Source organism: Empidonax traillii, unplaced genomic scaffold (genome assembly GCF_003031625.1).
Source record: "Empidonax traillii isolate 1590-97213 ecotype Southwest subspecies unplaced genomic scaffold, ASM303162v1 scaffold94:size1391941, whole genome shotgun sequence".
Lineage (NCBI taxonomy): Eukaryota > Metazoa > Chordata > Aves > Passeriformes > Tyrannidae > Empidonax > Empidonax traillii.
This window is the reverse complement of record NW_020955287.1, coordinates 1,038,752-1,066,396: the sequence shown is the minus strand read 5'-3', so window position 1 is coordinate 1,066,396 and position 27,645 is coordinate 1,038,752. Positions and strand designations below refer to the sequence as shown.

The following is a 27,645-nucleotide window of genomic DNA, read 5'->3' as shown; positions in this document are numbered from 1 at the left end:
GATAGAATGAAGAGGCTGCATTATTTTCTCAGGAGATTTATATTTCTTGTGGGATGTTGCTTAACAGATCTTTCTGTCCCTCTTCCGTGATCCTAAAACAATGTTTCTGACAGAATAGAGAAGCAGAAAACTACAGCTGGTTTATGATTTTTTTCTTTTATACATGCAGATGTTTCATAAACATATTTAAAACAACAATCCACCCTGGGAACATAGTGGGCAAGAGAGGCAATACAGCCAAGGATTTCTGGGTTCTAGTCCTAGCCCCATCAGTTGTCATTTGTGTCATCTCGCCTGAGTCACTGCAGGATTACTTTGTGCCTCTACGTCCTGCCTCCTTTGCTGTTACCTTTCTTCTGATGGTGAGCACATCGAAGGGCAGGAAGGCAGGAAATACTTCTTTTAAAATGTTTGTGCAGTCTCCAAAATAACGAGGACCCTATGAGTGACTGTCTTGCAAGTGAGATGCTTTGTATTTTAGCATCAGGATAGTCTTTCAGGCAGCCCTAGAGCTGATAGTGAACAGGAGCTGATGAACTCAGATGTAGTCACAGCAAAAGCAAACAAACAAACAAGAGCTGAGCCATAGTGTAATATTAACCATATGCCCCACAGGGGATTGACAGAGATTTTGCACTTGTTCCTGAAGGCCTGTGCTGGACTAAAGGTTACCATATGCCATAGGAATGCTCTGCAAACACCAACAAGTGGCCATGAAAGTTGAAAACTTGAAGATACTATACAGTCAAAGGTGGTTGATTGAAGTTTCTACAACCTGTTTGCCCAGGTATATAGACCATTCAACTGCTTAGTTACAAGGGATGTTAGCTTTTCTCCTCACACATGACTGACTAATTTTCTACATACCATTCAGAAGAAAATGCAAATAAAAGTGGTTTTCAAGCAGAACAGGATTTCTTCTCCAGTGTGGCCTCTACAAACCTTTACGAGTTCTACAATGACTGGTCAGGAAGAGAAGTTCAAGAGCCATAGCCGAGTGGCTTAGAAGGGAAAGGGAATAGAGTCTTTAGCAGGAAAAGCAAACTCTGATATTGTCAGGAACTGTTTTCTGGTTATGCTGTAAGGTCTCCATCTATTTTGCAATCAGTTAACTCCTTCCACACGCCTCATGCACCAAGAGACTTCCCTCAGCCTCTGATGTGGGTAAGGGCATGTGATAAAGACTGTATTTGCCAGAAATGCTCAAATTCTTTATGTGTTATGGACATTTTATCTTAAATAAAGAGTAAGAATGCAGATGGGCATCAAGAAACAGGGATCCATGGAGGCTACATTTGCAGTGACAAATGGTGACCTTCAAGGACTGTCAAAGCAGGGACAAGAAAAGTGGGACAGACAAGCACATCAGAAGCATGAATGAGATTGGGTTTATACTATCATATAATCAACAGAAAGGGAAAGAAAATAGCTGTATTGATCTGCCAATATCTCCCAAATGGAGCTGTGTTCAAAGTGGAAGATGCTCCTCTGCGTGAATGTGTCTTTTTATTCACAAAAATCAGATGAAAGAACATGCTAAGATGAGGAATGACAAGCTAAAATGCAATAGAAAAGTGTTCCTAAGGCACATATGAGACTTTTTCTGCCACTGCAAGGTGTAAACTCAAGAACACAAATTATAGAATATATGTAGGTGAAAAACCCACCAGAAAGCAGTTTGACGTGGAGGTGGAAGGCAGAGTGGGAATCAGGACTTCCAACAGTATAATCACTCCATTCTCCTACAGTCTTCATTCAAAAGCAGGAGGTGATTTAGGTTTTTAATTTCACCAGAGTTCATTGAAGCACCTCTGCCCCCCCATGTGAGCAGCTGAATAATCTTTTGCAAAATACCTGTCTTGATATATTAGCAAAGAGCTCATCCAAACCACTGGTTTCTTTGGAAACATCTGCCCCCACACACACTTGATTCCTTCTTCCCAAACAAAAAACCCTCAAACCCCAAGAAAACAAAAAAATGACAAAGCCATTTCCAGCTGGTAGGAGATATGAGAAACATCATTACTAAAGTGACTTGAGGAGGAAAGCATGTCAAAAGTAATTTAATTAATCTAGAAAGATTGGAAAAGACAGGGCATGGGATTTTGTTGCTCAGCTTTACTCTAAAGGTATGGGAAATACAGGCAGCAACTGAGCAAAAGGGAAAAGAGAGCAAAACCCAAATACTGAAGGCTGGAAGAAAAGCGTTTCCTGCTGTGCTCCATCGCAGATTAGATCCCTGCAGCTGGAATTCCCACTTCCCACTTTCAGGAAAACAGCTACAAACGTAGAAAATGGCAAGCTCAGCGCTGACTAGGAGGCAGGTCTGGTTAACGTTAGGAAAGGCACTGCATTTCCCTTCCCCCGGCCTCTTCAAGGGCCAGAGATTTGTGTGCAAAATGACTCCAGTTTCTCCCTGTGGTCAAAGCCTGGTGTTTTATTTATTTGCGGTCAGTAATGCTGGACTTCTGTCATATTTTGCCGTGGTACTCTATTATTTAATAAAGTCCCATGGAAACTGGCCAATGCCTTTGCTTGACAGGGACTACTTTCTGACATTGCACCTGGCCACTTTTTTTACTGAGAGAAGAATTAAAAGTACAATAAGAAATTGGTTTCTAGCCCAAAGGAAGGGGAACTGTCAACCCTTGCAGTGGGTTTTGGTTTCTTTTTTTTAATGTATTAGATGAATACTGCTGCTTATGCCACAGAGCACTTGTGTGTATATATGAAGCTGCTTTTAGATCCTCTTAAACATGACTCACCTCAGTGATTTCCCCCTGTGACCAAAGCCATAGCGTGCCCAGCCACTGCTTAAGAAAGCCTTGGGTTTTATCCATTCTAAAACTCCAGAGACTCCTCGAACAGCTCCTTATTCCCCTGTCCCAGGAAGGCAGCTCAGCTCTTGTCGTCCCTTATGCTGAGAACCACCCACTGTAATCAGATTTTAAAGCCTTTCCTCAAGATAAGGACCCTTACCACTGCTCACCACCAGCCTCGAGATTTCATTACTATCCAGCATTGCTAGACTTTTAGGATGGAGGTGAAATGCAGCAGTACTGTAATACCAAGTCCTGCACTTGCAGGGATGAAGACAGTGTGAAAACAGGGACCCCTCTCCCTTCTTAGTGAGAACATTTCAAGACAGCAGCTACTAGGCCTGGGAAAATAAACCAAGAGAATTTAGACAAGAGAAAATTATAAACTGTTGAAGTGCTGGAGTACTTCCAGGTATTCAAACAGGTAATAGATTTGTTTAAATAAGTGGAAATAGTTTCAAAACGTCAACTTTGCCACATTGTCTAGCTTCTCCTTTCTGGTCTAGCTCCAGTCTGGGAGGTTTCTTAATGCATGAGCTCAGAGAAAAGCACCTACTGCAGAAACATAGCAAAATCCACGGCATTTCAGCAAGGGGATTTTCAGCTGGCACATGTCTAATGCTTTTATGATTTCCTGTTGGGCAGATAGCTCTGAAGAAATGCTGATATGACCTACTGCCCAAATAGCATCAAGGAACTATGCACTGAACTAAATAAGCAAGTTAGATAAATGCAACCCTTGTCACACTCTTCCCTGCCACAGTCCTAAAGGCTGTTGGATTCTTGATAATCCAAACTCATATTTTTGGCCAAAACTTTACAGTTAATTTCAATTAAATAGGTGACACAATAGAACAGTGAACCTAATTACTCCCAAAGCCCATCAATATACAACTATATATATATACACATATACACAATACCAATCAACAAATAAATCAGAAATAAAAAAGTATAATTATATTCCATCTAGGATGCAGCACATAAGCATATTTGCACCTCAGGGGAATGACAGCATTTCAAACCTATGTGGACAACCCATTACTCCACACATGGCTTATTTTAAGACTTTTCACTGTCTCAATATCCAACACTAATTTGCAACAAGGACTGCTATCTAAGTATTTCCAAAACTGCTGTTTTTTTTCTGCAGCCCTGGCTAGGACAATAATAATATAATCATGAAGTACAACTGTCTACCTGAAGAAGATATTTTGTAATATAACTCACTGTTTCTGTAGATGTTGTCCTTGATTGAGAGTTATGGGAAAACAAGGCAGACAGTGATTATTGGATACTCACGAGAAATGTTCCTGGTGAGGAGATGGCACAGATGTCCCAATTCTCATCAGTGTTCACACACTTCAAGACAATCCCCTTTATTTATGTAAATGATCAGAAATTGGCTGCAAGATGTAGACCGTTTTGTATTTAGTTCAGCGTCCTATGAAACTGAACCTCGGGCACGCCAGATCTGACAAACTGAACTCAAAGTGAATAAGTTCAACAAAGCTTGAGAAAAATATACAACTGCGTAGAGGGAAGAACAAGGGGAGAGAAGGGAAGAGAGAGAGAGAGAGAGAGAGAGAGAGAGAGAGAGAGAGAGAGAGAGAGAGAGTGATCTGGAGAGACCAGCATGGTTCACTCCTGGAACAGCCGAAGCTTGAAGAATCCCCTCCAGCAAAAGCTGATGAAAATCTGATTCAGTTCACTCCATTGCTCAGAGAGGGACTTGTTCCTCCATATGCTCCATAACAAAAGCACTCCTGATGTCCGTAACATGTGGAAAGAGCAAATATTTCTCAATTGCGAATGATTCACTGACTCAATAAGCATCTGGCCTAAACATCTGATATATATTTAAAATTCCATCTATTTCCTAAGAAATGGTCCTTATTTTTTGAGTGATCAAAACCAAACGACAACAGTAAAAAAAGGCAATAAGGTAGTCTTTTTTGATGGCATTTGTGATCAGAGGCAAAAGCTGTTTACCATTGGTGTGGACCAGACTGGGAGCAATTCTTTGCTAAAGCCCTTCAGCTGCTCCTTTCTCAAGCAGAAGAAACTGAACACAATCCCCCTAACTCCAGGCAGTTAAGGACCATCGGTGCTACTGGGGTCTGCTTCGTCAGGGTAGGTGATGATAACATTCCTGTGCAGAGGGCTATTCCCAAAGGCAATTAGTGACTCAGGCTGCCAGGTGCACACCCACTCCGAGAGGACACAGCTCCTGGCGCTGGCTCCCAGTCACACCCTTCACTGCGGGTCCCTATCAGATGACTTTTACCACACACGGAAACCGGCATAAGTTACAGATCAGTTTATCACTTCGGAGCTGGATCAAACACCAGCCCTTCAGGTCACTGTGGCTCCAGCCATACATGAATCAACATTTAATATGGCATTAAAATTCTCTTGTGATTGCTTTTAACTTTTGCGCAGTGTGTGCTTAGGATTGCAGAGTGGGGGTTCTCCTGTGCAACATTTTGTATGCCAGTTTCAGCTACATGCCCAGAGTGACATTCCTCCCCTTCTGGATGATCCAGAATAACACGCTTGAGCTACCTGGACACATTTCCCCTCTCTTTTCCTATCTAGAAGCAAAGCTACCCGGGTACAGGGATGCATGAAACATCCCTCTGTGGTGTGCAGAACACTAAGGATGGTGAAGGACTATGACACAAGGGCAACTAGTTATCACTTACTCTTCCAGCATTTTAACTTCTTTTTTTTTTTTTTTTCTCCTTCCCTGTTTTTGCTGGATTAAGCTTTTCTAACATAGCTGGGCTGACTCTGGGTGTCTGGGCTAGATTTAAAGGTCAATGAGGTTCTTTATTTTCCAGGAAACATTCTTCCTTCCTCTACTTCTATGATTGTTCCCACAGGTTTTAGTTTCTTGTTGTTGGGGGGGAGGGGGGTTTGACCTTTGTTCAGTTGCTTTATTAGCAGGAGTCTTGAGGGTCTCATAGCAGGTTTCAACATAGTTGTGCTTCCAGTCCAAAAGGGGACTTAGCTGGGCAGATTGTGAGTCTCAGAGCTGGAAGTACAGGCTCAACCCTTGCTTGGTCACCTTACTCCACACAGACATTTACACCTCCCAGCAGACTGCACAGGGGCTGTTGCTCTCATCAGCTAAAGACCTCATTCCTGCCCCTGCCTACCACAAGAAAGAATGGCTACAAGACATTAAAGGCAGCATTATTAAGCAGGAATACCTTCCTAGTCCAGACATATCAAGGCTTTTCATGAAAACTACGTATATATGTGTGTGTGTGCACATGTAAAATAATACAGAAATAATATAGAAACAAACTCTGTGGTCTTCCTTCATCACTTCTCACAAGTCTCTTCTCTACCACCAGGTTAAACACTTACCATCTAATAGACTTGAATACATTTGTTCTGAGCTGCTTAATACCACTCTATTGGCAGAGAAGACAAGACATCAGAGAAGAGTTATCTGACCTAAAGCCTCCACATCTTTTCTGTCTTTCCAGCACAGTTTGGCTCAGGACTGCTCCTGCTCTTCTCTCCTAAGGTTCCCTCAAACTAGGCCATTGTAATGAATATTGCCCTGCCTGCTGCCAGCTTGATCGCCCGTCTTCACTAAACTGATAATGCATGTACTAAATACTTTGAACATTTGTCAGGCTGTCCAAGCTACTCATCCTGGAAGGCTCATCCAGAACCTCACTGCTCAAATGATGGGAATTTCCTCTTAAATCTGCAGCCTATACTTGTAAATCTACACTTCATGGCTTTCTCTACTGTTTTATGCTCATGTACGCTCCTTATATTTACTTATACTAATGTTTTCTTACACTCGGTGTTCTTCAGTTCCAGCTCCTCTTGTTGCACCTTTCCCCTTCTGTACCTTGTGAGTGAAGCTGGTTTAGCTTCTCACAAGACAGTTTTTCCAGCCTCCTGGTTGTTCTGCTAGCCATATGCTGCACTTACTTGCAGCGTGGACTGTTTCTTGTTTCCAGTTCTCCCTACAAAGGCAGCTGCAGAGAGCCACATGCAGCATTTCGTGTGAGTCCTCGCTCCCCAGCACCTGGCTCAGCCGTAGGGCTACAATGCTCCCCTCTTCCCTGGAGAGGGTTGTACTGACACCCCATCCAACTAAAACTTCCTGTGACTCACTGCAGCACCCCGGCTTTCACCTCCTCTGAACTCTTCAGTTCACTGCCAAAATGCTTATTATTTCTCCCTAAATACTGTGAGATCTTATCTTCTGCAGTACTACATTTCACAGCACTTTTGCTACTGTGATTATTTCATTCTCCTTGTGAAGATCCAAATTCCATTCTATGGAAAATGCTTCCCAACTCTAGATCATCAGTATACTCCTACATTGACACTTGGTGAAAATATTAGTGCAACTTAGTTGCCAGCTGTAATTTTATGAAACTCTGCCATGAAAACTCCCTAAAATCTCTTATTTCTTCCTCCTAGGTAAGTCACTGCTGTTGCCTTAGTAGCCAGTTCCTTATCCATGTCAAATAATAATTTTAGCAGAATCCAAAGTTTATAACAGAAATAAAAATGTTACAAAATTTTAATAAAGTTGTGAAAGATGAAAATATGTGTATTTCCTATCTATAAATAAAGATCCATCACAAAAAGGAAACAACCCTGCTAGTCTGTCATGAGTACTTTTTGTTCTTTTTTTTGTTCTTTTGGTCACTTGCCTGCATGTATTTAATAATTCTTTCCTTCAAAGTCTGTAGTGAATATTTTTTAGTACTTGAGGCTGGATTGACAAGGGGGTAGGCATTAAAATCCCCTAATACTGCCTTCTTAATTAAAAGTACTTAGATTTCTTGCCCATTAACAATACACTGAATTCCCAAATTCAATAATTTGAGTCAAAGTTCAAATAAAAATCATGACCAATGATTTAATGTGAGGCTTTTTTAGCTTTGTGAGATGTAAATGGAAAATGTCTTTCTATAAATCTTCTATTGGTGTTACATGCACTAGCTCTGTCTTTATTAACTAAAGCAAAAGGAACAGGCACTCTTAATTTGAGCTATCTGAGTAAAAACTGTTAAAAGTAATCAAACTTGCAAGTCTTTATGAGTCAGTAGGTTTAAAGTTCTAACAACCCATTTCCTACAGTCTTTAATTTAATGGGCTAACAGATATAAAACCTACAGCATCCTTTACTTGGTTAGACTCTGCTTTGAGCTGATGCTGTATTAACACTCCTCTCCTGGTACTGAGGAGAAGACCTCAGACCAGTAATGTCTAGCCAAGATCCTCCAAGTCTCTGACACCCTTTCTTGCACATTTGGTTCATGAATGCTTTTGCCTCCCTCTCCAAAGAATGCCTTAAATACAAGCGATATGAATTGCTTTGCCAGATGCCTGATACAATTTCTCTTGAAAAACACAGAAGTTGACGTTAATCTCACATGACATTGGGAGATTACAAATATATTTCCTTCAGGGATGAAAAAAAAGAACACATCCTGATTTTCCTCTTCTATCATAAAAAGCTGGCTACATGGAGGAGAGCACCCCATAGGTCTGATCTACCAAAATATTTCGTTCAATCATCCTTCTGCATCCAATTGCCCTAAATTTGTGACTCTGCAGCTATGAATTGTCCATGTTTCCTTAATTCCCAAACAGGCTTATGGGTTTGCAGACACCTTACTGACCAAATACAGCAAGAAAAATCTTATTTCCATCTCTTTGGATCAGATCTAATGCTGGAGACCAATATAAAAGAAAGAGGGGGGGAAAAAACAGGTAGGAAAGAACAAGAAGCTGCAGCAGCTGAGGACAAAACTCCAAGTCAGGACTTACCCAATGTTACAAGCAATTCTGTTAAACTAGGAACACCTGCATAAATGCCAGTCAAGGCAAAGACTCACACAACTGATCAATCAACTCACTGGCACCAACCCACCTCTCTGGCAACCCACCACACAGCCTGTGTTTCAGGGTCCCAGTCTCCTAACATGGCAATGCGATGGACCAGGGAGCTAAGCCCCTTCTTCACTCCTGCTGTTTTTCCATGATGGCCTCGTCACCCAGGAGCAGGCCGTCGAAGATGGGCACACGTGTGCTCTGCTGCCAAGATTCATCAGTAAGGACTCAACTCGCATTGCAATGCCAGGAAAACCGGGGTTGCTGAACGTCAGGGTGCTCAGCATCCTCTCCTGGGGGTGCCCAGTGCCTCTGAAGATCGGGCCCTCGGGTACTCGCTGCGCCATGAATAGACCTTTCTCTCTGCCCTTCCTGGAGACACTGGCAGCATTGTTAAAGCACAAGCACAACCGAGTCTAAACTGGCTGAAAATTTGGCTGGCCTTTTTGCTTCAGCGTGATCAAATGGCAGCACTGCTCACCGAGTGTGAAGGGCATGAAGGGATTAGCCGCCCTCCCCCACCAAGCAGGTGAGCCGAAACCCTTTCCAATTCACTACATGTCAGTTTACAAGTAAAACATAAGGTATAAATGCAGCTATTGTTAAGGTGAAGCAGCCATCCTGGCTGGGGAGTTAGATTAGCAATTTACCCTTTGTAAAAGGATTAGCAGAGCCCTATTGTTTAAGTGTTTATTTATCAATTTGCATTTTTAAAAGGGGACATATATCTGACAAGGGCCCACGTTCTCCATGTACCCTGGGCCACACCGTTTCCTTTCAACTCCCCACTGCCAGAATCTACCAGAGCATTTTCTAGACCAGAAGTCGAGGAGAACCCAGAACTTTGGCACCACTACTGCTCACACAACATTTTGTTCGGCCCGGCTGGCATTCCTGCATCTTTTGCCTGCTAGCCGTGCAGATCAAACACCAGAACTGGTTTCCCACTTTTCCTCAAACAGCTGAGCTGAATGCACAGATATTTACAGACCATTCACTTTAGTTTCTAAGGACATGGGCTGCAGCACCCAGCCTACGCAGGTTGCTCCCTTACATGGATTGCAGGCACCAAAGCAATGAAGCCTTAGGATGAAGCACCTCTGTAATTAGCACTGATTCCACACTTGCAGTCTTCAAAGTCCCTCAAATAATTCATACAGCTTCCCCCTGGCTCAGAAAAGCCTGGTTTTTTTCACTGACAAGGGTAGTGGTGAAGGAATTACTTGGTTCATTAAGCACAGAGGTTAGCACTAACACAGCATTTCTTGGCATCCCAGCATCTCCAACGGATCCTCAGCTTTGGTTGCTTTTGTTGGGTGCTTACAGAGTCTTTGGGAGCCTTGAAAATGAGCATTTATTGCTGCAAAGACTAGTTCAGTCTCCACGTGTTGCAGGGACTGCTCACTGGAGTTCAAGTTGAGGGAAGCGGTTTCACACAGGGCTGTTTGCAGCACGGGAGAGGGGGAACGCTCACCACAGCCAACTCCGCCGGCAGCACAGACTGGCCATTTGGCAGACAACAGCTGCTCACTCAGATTAGGTAAAAATTCCTTCCTTAGAGGGAACAGGGATGTTTTGGAAGGTGAGAGAGCAGATTTTTTAATTAAAGTGACACCAGTATATTTGCGCTCTGGTGCAGCCCCACACCCCACTTCTCCATCAGACGGCGATTTAGGAAGCCATTCTTTTAAACCATAAAAACAGTTTGGAAGACGAACACGCATCCAGCTGTGCTAAATTATTTTCCCTCTCCCTTAGGACCCACCAGCAAACTACAGCATGCATTTTACAGGCATATGATTTATTTACATGGACTAACATACAGGTATTGACTTTGACCCGTACACCCCTCTATGGCTGGGGGCCTACATATCCCAAAGCCTTCTCTCAGCCCAGGCTCCACCACCACAGCTGTGCAGGAGCAGAATCTCCATTTGTAAAAGGGGGAGAAGAAACTGCAGGGTGTTCTCTGGCTTTTTGTAACTCCTTCTTCCCATGCATTTCTTTTTCTTTTCCTAAGCAATTCTAGTTTGTTGATCAGGCATCTCACACAGGCAATTCGTTTTTCCTGGTCATGGGGGAAATGAGGAGGCTCCAGTGGGACATGCTGTTAGATCTTAAAATACGTTCTGTGCTGCTGGCTTATTACAGATACTCTTTTCAGCCATGAATCAGAGAGGCCACAAGTGGGCTCGACTGAGTACATGAATTTAGGAATCATCAAGGCAAGTGATAGGCATTCTGCTCTGAGGATTGTGCACAAACATAAAATTAAATTAAATTAAAAACACACAAAAGGAAGGGAGAGAGTGCAAAGGACAGGCTCTGTCCCCCAGGACTTTTGATTTACATTTAGATTAGCACAAGTAGAAGCAACATTGCAGGGAAGATGGATAAGGGTTACAACAACAGAACTCTGTTGCACTGTAATTTCACTAATTAGAAAAAATGAAAAGTTTCTAGTTAATTACTCAGCGCTATTGACATTTCCATGAATTTGAGGGAGGTACACAAATACCTGTGGGATAAATTCTTTGATTGGATTTAGCCATTCTACTCTCAAGAGTAATGGTTTTCAATCATCAGCCTTTGAGGTCTGCTTTGAAGAGCTGCAAAAGATATCTTAAGAAGAAACAAGCCTATTCCCCAAGCTTACGTTCACTGTATACCTCTGAATATTTCTGGCAGGCAGGAAAGAACAAATCACATAATACTGTAAGCAATTGCTCTAGAATGACAGATGGAGAGAAGATATTTTCCTCTTCTTACTCAGCTGAGAAAATCGATTATCTCATCCTCGTGGACAGAGGCTGGCAACCTCCCAGTGTGTGGAGTTACTAACCTCTCCACAGGAGCTGGACTAACCAGGCTGACCACTGGTGAGCATTCATGTCTGTAAACGCTGACCTATATGCGGACGCCACAACTTGCTACTAAGTTTTCTCAACAGATCTGCAGAGGCCTCAGTCATCTTTTAGATTGGACTAGTGTGGCTGTTAGCAATAAATACCTAATCATACCTCAACATAGCAACGGCCCGCAGACGTTCATCTATCACCAGGTGCCATGGCTACAACACAACACACCACAGCACAGCAGTGGCACCCCTGGCACCACCACCGTGCTTTATCGGTGTTGCACGCACCACCTCCCTTCACGAGGCAGCAGCGTGCCCTGGGAGGGTAGTGGTGTTGGTACACACGATTATTCATGGCTCTCCCCACAACAGGGCCCCTCTTTTGTTCTGATTTGCCAAGCTTCTCCTCTCAATATGGAAGCGGAGAAGCGACCGCAACTCTCTGATACCTCTTGACACTCCTCGAAAGGCTGGTGATGGCAGCCTAAGGTCTGTGAAGACAGCTGCTGATGCCAAAAACTGTAGTGAAGTGTAGTTTTTGTTCAGCTCAACGATCAAGGTTTGATAGTATAGGTGGAACAGGCATAGCCAAAATGAGTGCTGTATGAATACAACTGAATATATTGCCTGGTCCAACCAAGAGTAAAAGTCAACTACTCTGCTGCGAATGCTTTCCCATTCAGCTAGCTAGAAACATATCAGGGATCTCTTGGTACTGTTAATATTTAAACCACTTTATTTTTATACTGAATTATCACCAGGTTTTCAGCCTCATATACTGCTGACACAAACCTTTTGGATTTAAATAAGGAAAGAGAAATCAATATACATTCAAAGCCAATTGAGTTTTTGGATGGCAATCATGTTCTGGAAATTTAGCATGTAAGCACATGTATCTGGGGTGGGACTTGGGCCCAGAAACTGGAAACCCTTCCAAAGGTATCTTTTGTTGCCATACTTCAGATTCCCCTTCCACACCCTGCCAAAATTGTTCGCCTAGTGAATGGGGTTTCCAGAACTCGGTAACTGGATAGAACCATGAAATTTTCCATCTTAAAAACTCGAAGACTACCAAAAAGGCAAATCAATTCTGGTTTTTGAGTGCCCCCAGTCAACTGTTTTAAGCAAAATGAAAGCTTGAGAATGAATTCTAGCTTTAAGCTAAGCTTCAAAAAATACTGTACTGTGGGATGACCAGAGAGTGTTAAGGTTAAATGGACACCAGCGAACCAGGCAAATATTCTAGAGAGTACCGTGACTTCTGTTTAAAGGCAAATAGATGGAGTGAATTGATAAGACAGAGGTCAGCTACTGGTTCTGATATAAAACATTTCACAAAAAAGCAGACCAGATCATGCTACAGTAACTTTTATTGCAGAGATCAGTAGGCCAGCACAGCTATTCATAAGTACTATGTATACACAAGTGCCTCGTGCTTACGCCAGCCAGTACAGGGCTAAAATGGAAGCATATAACCAATTAGTGTTAATAGGCAAACAATCATTAGAAGTGTTAACAAGTGATGGTGGAGAGGCTCTGTTTTTCATTTTATTACTGATCTCTAGTAAGTGTTATTATCCTCATATAATAACATTCTATTATGAAATGCACATGCACAGCATTAAAGCCTTTGATAGTCCAATGTTTGCCAGCAGCAGCAAAACTGTAAACAAAGTGAAAGAATCACTTCTAAAATGCCGACAGCCATCAGTATTCACGAAGTTTATAGGATGCAGAGAGCCAATGTGCTACAGTGTAAATAACAGGAATTTACTATGACCTGGGGATCTAAGGAATCAACTGAATATTCAGTTTCTTCCCATTTTTCAAAAGAGCCTAAACACACCCGCTTAATCTCCATTTATTTGTGCCTGAACTAGGGTCTTGAGTGCGTTACATATTTTCAAATCTTTTCAGCCACTAGATGCCTCTAACATTTCTCTCTTTTATAATACTTTAAGCAGCTGCAACTAATCATATTTCATTATGGTTTTGTGTATCTGTTTTGCTTTAAAACAAATTTTACGTAACCAACAAAAATGTAACTGAGCAATTTCTGCTCACTGTAGAAATGAGATTTTTCTGAAGACTGGCAGAATTGGACATGGCATCAGATACCATTAAGAAAATGTATGTATTAAAAAAAAAAAAAAAAACAAAAACACAAAGAAATGAAGAAGTTTACAGGACAAGACAGACTCAGTCTTTGCCTCTTTCTGTTACTGTTCACAGACAGATAATTTGAAAATTATGGATACATTTCATACGACTACCTATTTATTGCAATCATTTCTTCATCTCTGACGTACAACCAGAACAGTAAGTCAATGAGGCAATCATTTCTTCATCTCTGACGTACAACCAGAACAGTAAGTCAATGAGGCTTACATTTCTGGGTTGCAAATGTGCTCCAACAATCAGGAAAAGCTGCAATGGGAGCTCAATCTACTATAGCATAACTGAGTAACACCAAGCCAACTTCAGCAGCAACACAACGCAGCAGGTAAGAGCACACAAGTTGCTTTACTGCCATGTGTAAGCTAAACTTAGGAAAGTTTACTGAACCATTAAATAAGTGATTATGACAATGTAAGATATTAAATACAGATAGGGCTGTGTCAACCAAGCTACAAATTTTGGTGGGTTTTGGTTTTAATTTTTCCCTGCAGAAATATTAGAACTATTCAAGTAAGCACGATGCCTTCCCTTTCAACAACATGTACCTCTTTCTTCAGGACATACCGAAAGATCACCAAAGAAAGAAAGAAAGAAAGAATAAAACTAATGTAATACAGCAAAGTCCTACAGGGGAATAGGGTTTTAATGAACACACAAAGCAACTAGGTGACATCTTTATCAGCCCTCATAAACCTTGATTGAATACACAGTGATAAGGCCTGTTTAAACTGTCATCCTCACGATAACATGGGCAGAGACAACGCGGGCCTTAGCAACCACCTGTGCGAGAGAGGCCCTTCCCAAAGTGCAGGCTCCGCTAGGTAATGTATGTCATGTAAACAGTCCAAAGCTTGCATGGCTGGTCTGTTTGTGGGGCGGTGGGAGGTGGGGGGCTGCCCAGGAGGGTACACGCACACTTCCTCATGGCACCGGTCTGGAAGGGCCCTTGTTTCAGAACCAGTCTGGTTTTGGGGGTGGCCAGTTGTCCGGGGAAGCTGGGCACTTGGAGTCAGAGTGACCTTTAGCACTTTGGTCTGCAAACACCAAGAATGCCATATAAATGGTTTTAAAGGATTCAAGGAAAGGCTTTTTGGGGTTCTTTGGTGGTCAGTTTGGGGTTTTTTTTAAACCCAACATCATCTGTGAGGTGCACAACATTTAGTGCTAAGAAGCAAGTAGGCACTTGGGGCCAGCATGGTTATGGAAGTTGGCAGTGACATGACTTCTCTCGGAGCATCTGGCCTTGGCCATCTGGGATACTCATTAAAAAAAAAAAAAATTAAAAAAATTAAGTATTTCAAACCCTTTTCAAGCATCTCCAAGAAAAATTTTTGCAAACTACAAAGTTAGCAAGTAAGGATTTAATTTAACTATTCTCCTGCTTTTCTAACTTAAAAAAAAAATAAAACATACACTTGAACTTCTATTCTTTCTACCCAAAATTGTTCTTCTGTCACTTCAATGCTTGCAGTGACACCCACTGGCTGTGGGAAGTCGAGTTTCAGAGTGTACTTACTAAAATGATTCAGCACACTGGCAAGATCACGAACTGACGGAACCTCAGGAAAACGCTGCCACCCAAAAGCTAACATTTTGTCAGTTCACTTAATGTTATAACTCAGGACCTGTATTCAATACAGCTCTTTTTCATTAATAGGTTTAATAAGGAAATAATGATCCAACGGTTACTTGTTAAGTATAATAAAATATATATTTGTATATAATTACTAGTTAATTAATAACTCCCATTGCTTGGGTGGTGGAAGACATTAGTTCATTTTATGCCTATTTGCTCTTTGGCAAGACTGTGAAGTAGCACTAGTACCAGGGTTCAGTTTTTCATCAGGGTAACACTAAACTGAGCTAGTACACCACTGGTGTGACTGCCTGGCAGGGGAGGCATTTTAGCTACTCAGGAACTGATTAGTGCTTTTGTAGGCTTCCCTGCATACACTAGCAGATTTCTTTTAGTACTTCCAAGCAGTAATGTCTTGTTTCACACTTCATAACGAGGGGAAACACAGAAATAAGTGACTGGAGTAAAGATTCAGAGGAAAACCAAGGAAATCAAACCTAACAAATCACAATCTAATGGCCTCAATTAGAAGATAACTTGTTTCTTCAACTCTATTACAGAAATTTCTCTGTGTCACACGTAGGTTCTTAATGTTTAAACAAAATTATCCAAGTTTAGGCTGAAACACAAACAAATCACTCCTGTTACACAAGATATTCACCAGAAGAAAAGGCTAGGTTTTAATTTAACTACAATGCAATGGCTTGGAAAGGATCAAGGGAAATTTCAGAATTACTTAGGATAAAAAAAAACTAGAAAAAAAAGAGAACCATTTTTGCCTGCCCCGTGGCACGAGCCAAGAACAAATGGCTCTTGGCTGTGAGCACGCAAGGTGTGTTTGCTGACTTACTCAGATCAAAAATATTTTAGTCAACTTTATGTTATTTTCTGCATCTACAGCCACTAATGTTCTCTCCAGAGAGTGAGACGCAGAACTATTACATTCATGGAAAACACATTTATACAGGACTTCCCGCTGAGCTGAAAAAAAAAAAAAAAAAAAGTTTTCCAATGCCTTCCCAGCCAAACTTCCTCCTGAAGTGAAAAATCCTTCCCTTTGATAAGAAAGCTGTGTCAGACCACATTTCTGTCCCTGACAAAAGAACAGCTCTCTCTTGGCTTGCTCCAGTTTTGGCAGCTGTGCTCAGCAGAACCACGCTGCTCTTCCCAGCTAGTCACCACGCTTCAGGGAGTCACCAGCTTATCTTTCCCGAAGAAAAAAATAAAAATGAACTACGCACAAGCAAGCAGTTACTGTGGGTAACACTACCCACAGCTCTGAGGCAGGCAGTTCTGCTCCAGGTTAGAAATTCCATCAATAACATAACACATCATTAAAGACCTCTCTCTCCTCCCCCCTCTTTTTTTCCTATCCATACCCAAAGCTATCTACAGAGATCTTCAATGCTGGATATACAGAGTTTGCAGCAAAATAAGCTAGGCTTGTTAACTTCCCTTCATTCTTTCTGTATCATGAGGAATTAAATTAATAAAGCACAAGGAGGGACACTTTCACTTGAACATGGAAAGCTGGTGCCTTTTAGATACTCATGTTTCTAATCCACTAACAACCAATCCAAGGATACACACTGCTGCTTAGCAATCTTGTTCTGGAGTTTTGAACTAACTGTACTGAGCACCACGCAGTGGGCTATTGTCCAGGTTCTGTGTGGTAACTACTGACCTCACCTCAGGCTACCCTTCCAGAAAGGCCAGATGTACCAACTCCTGAGAAATCTTATGTTATCATGGGTGCTCTGCACTTCTGCTGTCACTGCTGTGCCAACAAGATGCCTTAAGCTATATCTGCCCTTCAGGGGTAGGTATACCCACCCTGCAAGTCACACAGCATTGCCCAAGTTAGCATCTGGCCTTGACAGGGAAGAGCTTTACTTAGGATGTGCTAAGCCCTTACCTATGCTCCCTAGAAATAGTAATATTCCTATCAGCAGAGCTGGCTACTTTAATGGTTAAACATCTGTACCTGATAAAACAATCAGACTTAATTTTTCAGGAAAGGACATGCCAAATCCAAGAATTCCAGACAAAGCAATGATGCCCTTTACTTCCTCTAAAAATTCCATGCCATCTGGAATACAGGAAGGCATCCCTACATTTGATATTTGAAGATGGTCAGAAAGAAAAAGATCAGATCAAATTAACATTAAATTCCTTTCCTTGTCCAGGAGGACAAGGAATTCAGAGGGTAACGGTAGCTCTCCTATAACCCCACAAGTGCATACTCACACGCTGTGGTAGGATGTCCTGGGGAGAGGAAGTGTGGTGGTCAGAAACAGATGGGACAGACACATGGGATATATGTTTGATTTTGGCTAATCCACAAAGCAAGTAGCAGTTACGGCAGCATTTTTGGCTAAATGAAAATTGGCGAGAGAAATTAAAAACTAGGCACCGTTCCCATCCCAGTGGAGTAAAAGAAAAAAAAAAAAAAAGGATACTTCTCTAGATGCTTTTTTCTTTCCTGAAGATTATTTGACTATGTCCTCCAAGTTGAGAAACTCCTGCAAAAGCAAAACTATGAAATCAGCCAATGACTTACTTTTCCTGGAGTGTTCAACAACTGCTTGCCAAATCTTGGCATCACCATTTGATTCAGCATAGCAGATAAAGCCTAAAATTAAATGTCTAGTATCCCAATCTTGTTAATGAAGATATGCTTTTCATATCTAATTCATTTCCATGCCACTTACCAATAAAGCAATGTCAGCTCAGGACAGGTAGGTGCCCAGAGGGCTTGGCCCACTCAACCCTACTTGGCTGCAACACTTTAAAATGTAAGTGGCTCCCAACTTCTGCCTGCTGCAGGGCAAGCACCTCACACAGCTCATTAGTGAGCAGTTGATTTGCAGTAGCTTTTTTATGCTGCTGCCTGTGTGCAGACAGCCACAGTTCACAGAAAATCCAAGTCAAGATCACTTACCCCGTTATCTCCTCTCTGTGTGTCATGGGAAGAGAGCTGTGTCAAACAGAAGAGTAGATCCATAACTTCTGCATCAGGGACTGGCTTATAACTCCCATGCCCTTCCTCCTCCATGTGTGGAATAGTTCCAGTTTAACCATAGAACATATTACTCCAGGGAGATTTGGGGTGGAGGGACATAGCCAGGGTTGTAGGATGTACAAAATGCAGGAGACAGCACGGTTAATCAGAACAGGGCTTAATGTATCCATGCTACAAGGTCTCAGGAGAGGGAACAGAAGAATTTAAAATTCCTCAACTTTAGTGGATCATTCTCCTCCCATTCAAATTTGCCATCTGAGTTTCGCACCTGAAAAAAATTCAGAAGAACTGAGCCTATTTCAGCTTTAGGTTTCCCCATGCCCTTACTCTAATACACTTTTCTATCCCAACAAAAAGGTGTGAAGTGCTTCCAGACTATGTCCTCCACCTGAAGTGGTGGGAGAATATTTCAGAGGACAATAATGACATGAAGACTTCCTCAGCCTTACATAGAATCAAAATCACCTGACTAAAATCCAAGACTAATATGAATTAGGTGCTTTAAGTGCTATATGCTATAGAACGGAAAAATACAGTCAAAACCCTTGACCATGATGCTTTGAATTTTAAAGCTACAACAACCCAAGGCCTTTGTGTTAGGAAGAGCAGCCTGGTCTAGATAGACCTGAAGTAATCTTTATTTTACAAGTCTTTCACAAAGACAAAAGAAGAAATGAAGAATACTACTATTGCACTTCAAAGCCCACAAACTATATGACATGCCTATTGGGAAATAAATACAGTATAACTGCTATTTATATTATATAGCTTTCATATAGAATATCACGAGACCTTAAAAATGTAACATATATGCACAGGAGGTATTATGGAATCTTAGTAGAAAAGCATTACTTGGAATGTGGTTTCAGATTAACTTAATTCAAAGAGGCAGAACTTTTTCCCTTCTTCTTTATGGAGGCAGCAAGAAGCCCCAGACCAGACCCCTTCTTTTTGCAAGTGATCCTACGGAACTTCCTCTGGTCAGTGTAAGTGGGCAAGATGCCTGTGACTGGAAGACAATAACTTCCATTTAGAGTGACTTTCTCTGAAATGTTCTGTAAGTTGTCACCACAAACTGAGTCCAAGATACAGGAAAAATGAAAATTTCAGGAAGTCTATGGGAAAAAAAGACAACACCGAAACCAAACAACCCTGAAACATTTGTTTCTGAATTTCCTCATGTGGCTGAGGACAACTGTAACTAGACCAAAACAAGTGTCCCCACCCTTTCCTCTGGTGGTGGCCAAAACCTGTTTCTTATACTGCCAATAAAGAGAAATAAGCTATGTCAATAAATTAATGTGAAATTTTCTCATGACCAAGTTCAGGAATTCCTCCTATGACTATATGAATTTAAGAGTTGAGTCAGATACAAGGATAGGTCCCCACTGTGCTTATGCCAAAGCACTGTGCTAACCCCAGTGTAAATTAGGACAGAATAACATTCAGAAGGGACATACCAAGAAGGAAGGGACAGAGTTCTGCTATCAAAAACGCAGACGTAGAAAGAATGGAAATGGAGGATTTAAGTAGTGGGGACAGGAGCTCTAAGGACATGAAACACAAAACCTGCAACAGATGAGAAACAGAGAATAACAACTTGCAAACACAGTGGTAAGGAAGGCCCCTTGCTAATTCAGCAAGTATAAGAACCTGTGCCAACCTGAACAACACTGACCACCTCAGATTCCTATTTGTGAAACATGACTTCAGTATAAGGGCTGGATGTTTTTGTTGAAAGGAATAGCTGTCTGTCTGTTCAGCCTCTTGGCAGAAAGATAATGAGTTACTTCAAACTTCTGCCTTCAAGTAACTTGCATACTCAGGGAAGCCTTGAGAAGCTGGACATTCCTTCCACTGAGCAGACTGATAGGCTTCAAAGCATATTTAACTATAAGCTGTGTTACTATAGGGTGGAAAATATTAATCAGTTCTAGCCATCTAGGGAGAGTGTGGTTATCATTAAGAATATGTGGGACACTCGTACAAGAATTCTTTTCCCCTGCCTGCTGGACAAGCCCTCTCATATAATTTATCTGCTCCCACTGCATGCTTTTGAAAAAAAGCTAGACTAAATGAATACTTTCAACTAGAGCTAAAGGCAAACACTCCACTGGAACTTTGCCCTAATCAATAGTAGCAATGTTCATGTCACATGAGAGTCAGAGGATAGAATATGGTGCTTACTGAAGTCAGCAAATAAGCTAATTATACTTAGCCTGCTTGAAGAAGGAGACAAGTGAGGTCTGGTCCACCCACTTATTAATGCAATCATCATTATCCTTATCCCTTGTTTACTTTGTGCTGAAATTGTAATAAAAACCCGCCTCAAACGGAAGGTGCTACTGACCCCTTGTGGGAGAAATACTCTTACATCTTAGGATGCACAAATGTCATTGGGGAAATAGGCTCAGAATTAAGTTTGTCTCCTCCCACACACTTATTTTTAAGAAAAAAGTGAAACGGTGTTATAGTGCCACAAGTGTATTCTGCTGATTTTAGGCAATTTTGCAGAAGTTCACGGTTTTTACTAGCTTCTTGAGGGCATTCAAGTAAGTGTCAAGCCCTAATCATAATAGATACTGCACTAATTTTTAAAGTCTTGCATTGTTGAAGACTAAAATTTATACATTACCAGAAGGCACAGCTCTCAATTTTTAATTTAATTTAAACTATTTTAATCCATCATAGCATCACTCCCTCAAGACTGATCTTTAAAAAAAAAAACAAAAAACTTATCTCCTGGAAAGCAAGGACATACTACTCTCATTACTGAAAAGGAAACCAAGTATTTAGATTACTAAAGTATTTTTCAGCCAAAACCTTGTAAGAAAAGTTGGCATGATTAATTCTTAAAAGTAAAAGCTTTCCCATGCATGCTACTGTGTTGCCATGAACAGGGCTGCACAAAGCACAACAAGAAGATCTTCAACAATTTTGTTTCTGACAACTGAGATTACCTTTCCATATGGTGGAAAAACAAGTCTGAAAAGGAAGGCTATTGCTTCTTATTCAAATACTACTGCTAACCTTTCTTCCCTGAATACAACAGAGCGCACCCATGAGGAACCACCCTCTGCATTTCATTAAATGTCAAATCCAACGGAAACCTCCATGGACTTTCAACATCCCTGTCACACACGGCTGCATATGGGATATAGCTGGAATGAATCAGAACAGCAAAGCATATTATACAGAGATGAATTATATTTCACAGTACTTACATTATAAAGTTATTATAATTTAATAATCATTATTTATATAGTACAGTATGAAGCAGCTTTCTCAAAATCTAAACCCATCAGTATCAAACACTGGCAAAACCTGCAGCTTCCACCGCAACCAACAGCAGGGGCTGAAAGCCTACAGACCACAGAGACCAATTCTTAACCCTATGCCAACACTGCTCCCATCACATTCAACCAACAGGTATGGAGAAGGATGTGATCAGCTTGTAAATCCCAAAGCAAAGAACAAGTGGCTACTGAAAACACATTTTAACGCTTTGCATCAATTATTTCAAAATAAAGTTTTTTTTCAAAAGTATCTAGAAATACTATCTTTTCATATGCACCTGTCATATAAACCAAGGTGGAAGAAATCTTGAAAAATGAAAAGAAACTGAGAAAGAGAGCAACAAAGTTTTTATTCTGTCAGTTCATTTTTTCACCTGTACACTATGATAAATTAAAACACTAAGTCATTTAAGTCAGGTTGGTTTTGTTGCCTTTGATTACATACACTTTTCTTTTAAATGCATCCATTAAACTGAATCCTAGAAGTATAAACTGTGGTGCAGCATCTGCTGTCTCAGAATATGGAAGTTACTGTATCTGGCAGATGTTTAAACGATCACATTCACGTAGCCAGAACTGGAAAGGCCATTCAATAATAAGTAAACACAGAGTCTAACACACACTTAACAGCAGCTCTAGTCAGTACTATGAACTGCATATTTACAAAAAAATTTGCACATATGTCACACGTAAAAATTTTAAATCTACCTTTTTGTTGTTACAACATAATCCACCCCTCGTACTTCTAGTGTGCTGCTTCAACAATGTCTGAGTATATGGGAGATTCAAAGGCACGTAGCACTTCTGATGCTTCTATAAACTCTTCAGAGATAAAAGAGAACCAGTTCTTTTAAAAAGTTTGGACTGCAAAACTTTCTCAGTAAAGTCTGATGCACTTTTAAACACTGTATGCCAACAAGTAACTGAGTTTGCAAACATTCTTTCAAGCATACAATTTTCTAATTCCATGGTGACATCTAACATCATTACAACTTATAACGAGGAAGACAAATAAGCCACCACTACTTTCCCAATGCTGTGTGCATCAGTATTAATTCAGTCCAATTACACTTGAAAGTCAAAGCTTCTGAAAAAGTCAGTGTACGTCTTATATGACAAGTTTTATTAACCATCAGCATTTCCTTTCAAAAACTTAGACCTTGCTAAGCAGTTTTAAAGGAAACAATTATATAATGCTATTTGCATACAGAAATCCTTACAAGCAACCTTAAAATTCTCCAACAAACAGTCATGACAAAATCTACAATTTCCTGAAAATACAAAGTTGATTTTAACAAAAGCAAAAATGTTCCTGTCGTTCAGTAAAACCTGTTTTCTAACATTAATAGTTTGCATTCATAAAGACACTAAGCTTGGGACAAAGTAAGTATTTCCTAAAAGCTCAAAATGAGACCAAAACAGTTTTCTAACTATGAAATGGCATGCAAACATACTGATTTGTTTCAGTTGTTTCTCTCTCTTATAAAAAACTTATAGGATCAGAGTAAAGCAGGTACTTTTACATGTTTGTTTAGACAATGACCTCTCTCTCACACTAAAGATGTCGCATACAGAACATTTCATCACATCTTTGACACAAAAGCTGCTTCTGTAAATTTCAATATTATGCCCTTTAGACCCCCATGACCACAATCAAACAATCAAACAGGTTTCAGAAAGCCTAACAATACCTAAATTTGCTGATTTTCCTTTACAGAAAGTATATACAAGTTTATAAACCCATGGCAGGGCTATTACAATTATATTAACATCAACTCATGAACTGAATTCAAAAGAGACTTGCATTCTGTAAAGACTCTATGGCTGATGCCCATTCTATCAAGGCACTATACAGTCATTAAATCTCCAGTATTCTCCAAGATGTGCTGACGAATACTGTGAACATGTTTAAGTTGTTGAAAAGCCCTGAGTCAGAACTTGCGTATTTACCACAGGGTTAGCTATAAAAATGGCACATACTAAAACTTCTGCAGATAACAGTTTTGCTTTGTCAACACAAAAAAGTTATGAAATGCACAAAAAGATAACAGTATGAATTCCAGTAAACTTATGCAAGAAAGCTATACAATGTACATTGTGGCAAATCACACACTGCTATTGTATGTAATTTATACAGTCAGTAAAAAACCTTGAAAATGTACTCAGACATCAAAACTGATGAAGCAAAACAAAACTGATGCATTCCCCATCCCTTCCCAAAGACAAAGACCAGCTAGAGAAGAATTCAGCACTTTGACAAAAAGGAGGTAGCACTGCTAAAGGTTAGGCTGTAAGTGTTGTGGGCATTTTTGAGTGAAAAGTTGACCCATGCAGCACAAAGAACAGGATAGGCTCTTCGGTTCATCAGCTGCTACTGGAAGAGTAAAATAAGTTTCTGGTACATTTAATTTTATAGAGGAAGCTCAGATCACTAGCTTAAAGCAGCTTCTTCAAACAATTTAATGTTTACACAAACTGCAATTAATACTGCTAAAGATAATTACACATACATAAACCTTAATCTCTAGAAAATATCTACACAATAAGTATTTGGATTATTTTTGAAAGACCATTTCATGTTTTTAAAAGAGGTTAAAATACCAATTGTAAGACTACTCTAACAAGGCACAAGTACTTGTGCAAATCTGCTATATCCACACCCAGTCCAAATTAAGAACAACACCTTCTAAATGAACTTACACATGTACAAAGTAACTTGTTTACTATTTTGCCAGTGTAGTTTTCAGTATTCACTTCAGGAAAAAAGGGATTGTAGTAACAGCCAAAATTTTGAGAAGTGAGCTTGGGGAACAGTAAGTGATAAGAAGGATTGGGAGGGGAAGAAAGTCAAAACATAGCTATACAAATGTTAACACACTACAACTATTTAGCGTTATCTGTTAGCCTCTTAGATTGTCTTTCTACTTTAAATCACTGTGTATTGATGTGACAGTATTTATGTATTTTACTAAAAGGAAAAGAAAGTATTTTACTTAAGCATCTAAGCACACCTCACATCTGAATGATACGCATTATTAGGTGCCTTCTTGTTTCAAGAAACAAATAGAGATATTTCATTCCATTTAATTTCAAAACTGCTATTAAATACCGGGAGATAATAATAATAAACCTTGCAACTCTCGCATTTTATGATTTTACAGTATATTAAACACCTTACTGATTTTTCTCATTCACTTTGCTCAAGTGAGACTTACATATTAATCTTTTGCTGAAGACAGAGGCACAGTGACATCCTCAACTCTATTATTTGTTATAATACCCTTTGGCTTCCAGCTGAACTTCTGTTTTTCATCCTTCTACTACATGTTACCCAGTTAAACATTTTTAGTCTACGCATGTTGCATGGATGATACCAGAGTAAGGAGAGTGAACAAACTTACTAGGTCCTCAACAACAGTAGTTCGCTTTCTACATCATAATCCAATGTGTGAATATAAATGTCTATTTCAAGAAATTATACTGGCTTTGCAAACATTTTTCCTCGTTAGGTTTTTGAAAGGCAAACACTGTGTAGCCTACCCAAGACAAGATACCGCTTTTCCACCTTTCAATAAGAGGCTTATACTAATAGTTCAACTGTTAGTTGAACTGTTCAACTCTATCAACTGTATCTAATAGTTCAACTGTTAGTTGAACTATTAGATAACTGTTGGTAAACTTACCTAGTTTTTCTAATTCAGCTGTTTCTGGTAGCACCATAACAGCATCAAGTTGACATACTTCAGTTTCAATTAGCACACAACACTGCCAAATGAGTCCAATCGCAAAATTCCTATGCAATCACATATATCTGCTGTAATTCCAGTACAGAAGACTAAGTCAGCTCCTCGAGCAATACCTTCATTGTCTCTGTTTCCATAGGACTGTGATGGCATTCAAGTACTGAGAATGTTATAAAGTAACCTAAAGCTTCTCTGTTGAAAAGTACAGGCCTAACAGAGAACTCACCTATGTTATGGTATGTGCCTTCTGCAGTCAACTAGTATTTAACATTCGACTCCAGTTTCCTACCCAGGATCCCTTAGATCAGTTCTTACTCAGCTCAATTTTTCAATTCATGATAAGCTGGAATACTTTCAAGTAATTCTGGCTTGTTTTACTGAAAAAGAATTAAGAAAATGCCAACTGCTATATTGAAGTTTCAGTTTTGAGTTGCACTATCAAGAAGAAATCCACCCTGCCTTTGTGTTGACAACAGTTTGTAGAGGTCCCCATGGATAATAAAGAGGACACAATATTCAAAATATGTCTACCAGAGACAGAGGAAATCAAGGTACAGATCTGATGTACTACATGCTAAAATTCAGAACTGATTGTCAAATGGCATCCTATTAAAGAAGTATTTCCAGGGGAAGCCTGACAGGAAACTGAAGCCTACCATAGAAAGTTCAGCTGTAAAACATGCTACCAAAAAACCCCCAAATCAAACCACAAGAAAACCACCCTCCCACCCCAACCCCCCCCCCCCCCCCCCCCCCCCCCCCCCCCCCCCCCCCCCAAAAAAACCAGAACCATCCTCAAACTTAGTGACATGCACATTGGTCAAATGAAAATTGCAGTGAACACTCAGGTGCACTCAGAGTTCAAGTGGAGATAGCAAAATGCTGAACCAAAAAAGAAGCTTACATCAGAAACTTACCAAAGCTCCTTGAGATTCTGGTATTTTAGAATAGGAACCCAAGAAGCAACAAAGGAAGGCTATTTCACTTTGCCAAGAATACGAAAACGCAGATTATCTGAGAACAGATGACTACTTATGTACAAAACAAACCAGACTACTATAATGACTCTAGATTGTGATTTTGCCCAATGAGTAAACATTTGCAATGCTGGAGCAGGATTAAAGATGACTACAGAAAGGCTGTGTATTACATCACTTTGCAATGTTAAAAGCTACTCTACATACATTTTTCCAATCAATCACTGTGGTTGAAACTCTATTCAGTGTTTAAATCTTATTGCTTAAAGGTTTGTCTGTCTTTACAGTTTATTAGTACCATTCTTCTGAGACTTTTGCCAACATTTGCACAATTCAGGCATATCAACATAAGCTTCAAGAGACAGACTGATTTAACTGAAGAGATCACAATTTTATGCCTTTATCCTTACTTGGATCTTTCCCTGAACTATCTCTTTGTCCACATTTTTGACATGCAATGAGAATTAAGTGATAAATTAATCTTAGCTGCAAGTAAGGCACCCAAATGACTCCAGCGTGGATTTCTTTACTGTCCTGCAAGAGCACATCCAAGTGAAGTCTGCACAATGGCAAAGGGCTACATGAACTGTACACTCAGAAAACTGTTGAATCACACAACCCTTTTAGCTATAAGAGATCCTCAAATCAGCATACTTTCTACCATCAAAAATGATGAAAGGATGTATTTGTTATCAAAATGTTAATAGTCTACGGTTGCTGCCAGTACCATTTTTGGGGTCAGAACAGCTCTTTGTCACAAAGAGGTCAGGAACAGCTCTTTACTGTCAGTGATAGCAAACTCCTTTAGCCAAATTCAGCTCACCTAGGCAAGGCTCACAAAATTCACTGTTCTGTCAGCAATATCTTCATTTTCAGTATTACCCAGAAATGCTCACAGATAAGTTCTGGCGTTAACACCCAACTCAGATGAATAAGCAGTATTAAATCTTCTCTTTTGCTCTTGACCCTGTTTGCCTGGATATGATAAAACCCACTTAAAAAGAGAGGAAATGTTGCAAAAACTCTATTTTTTCCATATTTATATACCCACAATTTTTAAAAGTCTCCACATGTATGTTCCTCTACAACTGATCAAATTCACTCATCTGAAATGGATAACTACCAACTGCTCAAACATTTTCCTTTCCAGTCAGGTTAAAAGAAATTCTGTACAAAGTCATGTGACTAGCAGAATTACAATGTTCATTGTTTCAGTTAGCTAGCTCAAATTTGTTAGACTAAACTGCAGTTTTGGGAACATAGTGTTTCTAAAACAGATTTTTCTTGTTACTGTTTCCTT

The 27,645-nt window shown here is 40.2% G+C and overlaps 1 long non-coding RNA gene across 1 annotated transcript; it reads right to left on the bottom strand.

Moving 5' to 3' along the window:
• Nucleotides 1-5,142: 5,142 nt before the first annotated feature.
• LOC114056513 lies at nucleotides 5,143-27,098 on the bottom strand. Its single transcript, XR_003571019.1, has 3 exons — nucleotides 26,962-27,098; nucleotides 8,661-8,669; nucleotides 5,143-5,154 (listed from the first exon to the last, which is right to left on the bottom strand). It is a non-coding gene; the product is annotated as an uncharacterized LOC114056513 (long non-coding RNA).
• Nucleotides 27,099-27,645: the final 547 nt, after the last annotated feature.